This window comes from Populus euphratica, unplaced genomic scaffold, assembly GCF_000495115.2.
Source record: "Populus euphratica unplaced genomic scaffold, PopEup_1.0 scaffold3.1, whole genome shotgun sequence".
Lineage (NCBI taxonomy): Eukaryota > Viridiplantae > Streptophyta > Magnoliopsida > Malpighiales > Salicaceae > Populus > Populus euphratica.
The window spans coordinates 1,420,494-1,426,493 of record NW_011499847.1 but is presented as its reverse complement, the minus strand read 5'-3'; positions in this window follow the sequence as shown (position 1 = coordinate 1,426,493).

The window sequence follows — 6,000 nt, the reverse complement described above, 5'->3', positions numbered from 1 at the left end:
GGAGCCTAATTTGGGCTTAATTGAGAAGATTAAAATTTTAAGAGACCAAATTTAATTTTTACCATGTTAATTAATTGAAATTAGGGGCTAAATTGCAAGAAAATTGAATTTTTAGGGTCAATTAGGGGTTAAATTGAAGAAATTCGCATCCAAGGACCAATCTATAAAATGCACCAAAATTGAGGTGCTTAATTGACAAAAACCGGAGGGTAAAATTGAAGAAACTGAAAGTTTAATGGTCAATTAAGGGTTCAATTAATGAAATCTAATACCAAGGACCATATTGTAAAATACAAGTAACTTCGGGGTTCCAATTGAAGTTTGTCAGGGGCTTAATTGCATTAAATCAAGAATTTAGGAGGAATAAATCAAAAATCATTAAAAATCCCTAACTAATCCAAAACGATGCTGTTTTGAAAAAAAAAAATAGACTACGTGTTGTTCGACACTGTTCACTATCTTCCCCTATTTTGCATGGAAATGTTGCCCCGATGACTATTTTTCATATGCATATAATGCTTTGTTGCTCCATCAAATTTAACAAAGCACGCATGAAAATGATCCCGTGCAGTTGCTTTACAACACCGACTGAACAGTTTAGTCTGAATGGCGACAAGACAGTGTTGGCGCCTGCCTAAAGAGGCCAACTTAGACAGCCTTTTTCTGCAGATTGAACAACTCATAAGGCACTTTTTGAGCCAACGGTTGGGATGCTTCCCAACCGAATCAAAGGCTGTAATTTTTCTTCTTGTGTAGACGAGATTACCCTCTTCCACTAGCTATAAATAAAGACGGAGTTGATGGCCTAAAAGAGGAGAAAATGAGGTCCAAATTTGGCCAAAACCAGCCCTTCCACCCCTGTTTTGCAGTTTTTTTCTTTCCCTCTCTCTCTCCATCGTTCCAGCCACCACCAACTTATCTGCCACCATATCCACCACAAGTAGCCCACCACTCCCACACCTGAAACAACCACTGTTGTTTGCTCTCTCTCACCTATGTAGAAATCTTCCTCTTCTCCTCGTGAACGACACCGGGCACTATTCTTCAAAGAAACGCCGCCTAGACCATCAACACAACCACTTGATCGCAATCATAACCACAAACACCGGTAGCTTTCTCCTTCGCCCGTCCACAGTTTCTGTAACCGTTTGGTTGCATGCAGCACGTGAGCAGTAAATGTTCACGTTTCTACAAATAATTAGCATGGCATTTGGGTCGAGCCAGTTATGGCCCAGCCCAATCAACTAGTATGGCCCGACCTAAAAAAAAGAGAACGAAAATATGTAGGGGCGAGTTCGGCCCAACCATTATTTCATGGGTTTATTGCCTAGCCCAGTTATCCGGGCCGGGCCGACCCACATTTTTAATAATATTTAATTAATATATATAATATAATATTATATATTTTTTTTTTTAAAAAAAAGAAAAAATTCTAAAAAAAATTTCAAAAAATACTTTACAAAATTTGTGTTTTTCTTAAATATTTTTCTATTAATTTTACATAATATCAGGTTGTATATTTACATTATTAAACATAAATCCGGTATTAAAATACATGATTTTCTCCAAAATATTTCAAAAAAAATTTAAAAAAATTTCAAAACATCTAAAAAAAATTTAAATCAATTTTCTTTTTTAAAATTTTTTTCATGCATACAACCAAATCCTAAAAAATTTTCGAACATATTTTCATAATTTGTTTTTGCATATTTCTCATGTTTTGAAAACTCAAAAATGGATATCATAACAAATTTATGATCATCTTTTAGGGTTTGTCCAAAATATCAAAAAATCTTTTTTTAATTTTCTTATCTAGGATCCAGATGTAGACTTTAATATTTGTGGGAGTAAAATTACACTATAAAGTACACCATCAGGTATTAAAGACACCAAGTGTAAATAAATGTGATGCTAAAATTATGACTTTAGAATGGTTAGGATTTAACTCGATAAGACAGAGACTCTCTCATGAAGAGAGATTTGCCTTGAGCTTTAGATAAGACCAATAAATAGAAACTCAACCTAAAAAACAATTAAACAATAATGCAGCTTACCTTAGATAGGGTGCATTTGGGGTGATGCATCTTCCCCTTGCACAACCAATCTTTTACTCAGACTTTTGCAGACCATAGGTTTCTAGTGACCATAATACTATATGGTGACTCCCAAAAAATTAATCATAATTTTTTCAACACACAACATCCCATAACAGGAGGCACGACAGAGAGCCTTCGCCATCACCAGATGATGTCACCCCCGTGACAGTGGGAAGACCAATGATGGTGGTGGTGGTGGCTGAAGGCCACGGTGGAGAGAGAAAGAAAGAAGAAATGTGCAAAAACTGGAAGAAAAACTAGTTTTTTTGGTTGATTTTGGACTCGAATTTCTCCTCCCTCAGACCATGAAATCCACCTTTATTTATAGGCGGTGGAAAAGGGCAATCTTTTCTACACTGAAAAAAAATTTCAGACCTTGATTTTGTTAGAAAGGATTTCAACCATCAGCTAAAAGTAGGTATCATGAGTTGCAAATTTACAAACAAAAGCTGACTAAATTGGACTCTTTAGACTATTACCAGACATAACATATTGTCATTTAGCCTGAGCTGATCACATGAGATTTGTTAAATTTAGTGGACATTAGGTACATTAAATACAACTACAAAGTAAGTAACCTAACTAGCTTTTTCAAAAAAAAAAAAAAGATAATGAACATTGATAAATTCTCATTTCAGTCCTCCCTCTTCCAATTGTTTTCAATTGAACCCTAATGGACCCTAATTTTTTTATTTAATGCAATTAAGTCTCTAATTTCAATCAATTAACTTGGTAAAAATTAAATTTGGTCTCTTAAAATTCTAATATTCTAAATTAAGCTAAAATTAGGCTTTCAAACTTAATTTTTCACCAATTAAACCCAAAATAAAATTAATATGACCCATTTAAAGTATAATTAAGTCCTTGCACTTAATAAAATCCTTCAATTGGACCCAAATTAATTCTTAAACATAATTAAAATTTAATTTGACCTATGATTAAATCAAATTGCCTTATTAAAAATTTAATTACGTTATTAGATTCAATTTTTATGCATATTCATCTAATAAGCATTTAATTTGATCTTGAATTTGTATTTTTTTTCTATTTTTAGGCATAATGGAGTATGATTAGGTCTTGAATTTTCTCAAAAAATTATAGCTCGATTTTTTTCTATTGTTGTAGCTCTCGTTGATCTGCTTTCTCCATATTGTCAACCTTTTATTTTATTTTTTTATTTTTATTTTGAAAAAAAAATTGATTTTTAGAGAATTACTTAGAATTGAGTTATGACAGTTTAGTTAGTTGATCTTATAAAAAATTATGTAACCATTGCTGATGAATGACAAGCTTGATTTTGTTTCGGCTTTGTATTTGTGGAGGCAAAAGTCTCATGTAGCCTAATTATGAGTGTTGCATTGAATATGAGTTAGCATGTGTTGACAAAATTATTATATTTTTTTTAAATTAATGTTAGTGTTTGGATAGTTTACACGTACCTTAATTGATCTATAGACCTTGAAATTATTAACCATGTAAACTTTTAATGACTCTAAGGTCTGTGAGACTCAAATTAGTGGTTTTTAAAGAGCAAACTCAAGACTTGATCAGTTAAACTATATCTTTAAAAATTAAAAATCATCATATTTATTATACGATGATTTAGCCATTAAGTAATATATATATATATGATCATAAATATTTAAGATTATTTGAAATTAAATTTATTTAATGTCTTGAACTAGCAAATAGGCAACCTTCCGACTTGATTACTTGAATAATACTGTTTTTATTTTTATTTTTTTCGGAAATGCATTGTTTTTTTTTTTACTGGAAGAATTACATGGGAGTTATAAGATTTTTTTATAACATTTATTTTTTAATATATATATATATTAGAAAGTGTAGGACCGCATGAAGCAGTGACAGTGCAGTTGCATTATCTCCCGAGTGCTTTGCCTCCACGGCGGTTTCTGCTCCTGCCCTGTGAAATGGGCTGTTGTGTAATTCTCATTTTGTGCTCGGGCCTAGGTATTGCTGTCTTGAGAGGCCTACTGAGTTTGCCAATATCGTACAATCCATTTTGGGCTCCTTTCCTCATGAGAGTGTTGTGCTATGGACCCATCTGTCAATAAATCCATCTTGCATCATTTCATGCTGGCCCGTCAGAAATTTGCTAGTCCAAAGATATTCAGCTGATTCTTGATCACATGATCGAATCACTTCGATAACATCAGGAACCCTAGAGAACATCACCACCAAAATTTAAACTTTGAAAGCGCAGGGCTTGCTCTTTGATAGAAGAAGCTTCAAATGCGCAGTTAAGACAAAATGCTGTTTGCAAAATGGCCTCTGGAACTTTATCAAAGGGAAAGATTGGGGACAGAGAAGAAGGGCACTTTCTATTTCAATGACTAATGGTAAGCCCACAGAAAGGAAATAAAGTCCAGTTCTTAGATATAGCTGATTCTTGACAACATTATCTAATCATTAAAATAACATCGGAAGCCACAGAACATCGACACCAACACTTGAACTTTGAATAGTAGGGCTTTACCCCTAAGGGAGCCCTTCCAGAAATTCTCTAAGGCACTGGGACAAACCCAGGCCTAAGAGGGGGTTTGGAAATAGTTTTCAACCAGCAATTGACGCGCCTCGGTTAGAACCTCACTAGCTGCGTCATTGCCCCAAGCTTCATATAAAGATTAAAGCTTCAGCATCGGGCAACTAAATTGCTCCCTTTTGCAGGAAGATTGCAATTGACTTCATCTTGTAGACTCCTTTTACAGTGGTTGTTTTTAAATTTTAATATAGTAAAATAATTAAAAATTATTAATTTAAAATATAGAAAAAATAAAAAAAAAATTATTTTTTAAATACAAAAACTAACACTCTTAGTGTTTAAAATCACTGGTGTCTGGTAATCTGTTCTTCTGCTATCAGCAGGTCCGATAAAGCTTGCAGGGAGGAAATGCGATGGCTTGTTATGGTTAGCTTGGATTTCTAGATTGAAAGCTTTAGGAATTCAACATGTATGTAAATAAAAAATTGCAAATTAGGTAGAGATACATTCACAATATACAATTTGTTTTTTTCAATCATTTTTGGGTCAATCTCATTAGCCCCCAACTATGAACTGATTTACGGTAAAGTTTCATATTAAAATCTTATTTTTTTTTACATTTTAAAAGTATTTTTTATAAAAAATTAATTTATTTTTTTTTTTAAAAAATTAATTTTTCTGTGTTTTCAAGTGATTTTGATATGTTAATATAAAAAATAAAAAATATTATTTTTATATATTTCTAAATAAAAACACTTTAAAAAACAACTATTACTACAATATCAAATACACTCTAAATACACTCTTAATTTTTTCTCTAATATATGTTCAATTTGATAACCATCTAAAATCTTCCCATCATTTAACAAAAAATGTCAGATTCTACCAAAACAAGACGCCTTCTCATTGTATAATATATGCTATTTAATGGATAACATTGAAAACTATATCCCAATTAGGAAAATTTATTTTTTGAGTATCCAGTTGAGATACTGTGAATAATTGAGGGACTACTTTCGAGGATTTTCCTAAGCATTTTCCCAGACACATATTTAAATATTGCACGTTTTCGGTTTTTCCTTTTCTTTTTTAAGAAACTTTATCTTATATAATTCGCTTTTGCCTTTTCTTTCTTTTTAACGAGTAAGAGCTTGCGAAGGTGCAAAAGACTATACCACTTATTTCTCTTCTCATAACTATTAAAAAAATTCTTAGGTAATTACAAAATTAAACATATTTTTAGATAATATTTTCTTATTATTTTACAATAAAAAATAAAAACAATTGGGATAAATATAACAAAACAAAACAAGAGTTGAAGATAAATAGGATTTAATAACAATACACAAGACTTTATAATATATTGTATTTGAAAACATATTTTTTTTTGTATTTTCTGTT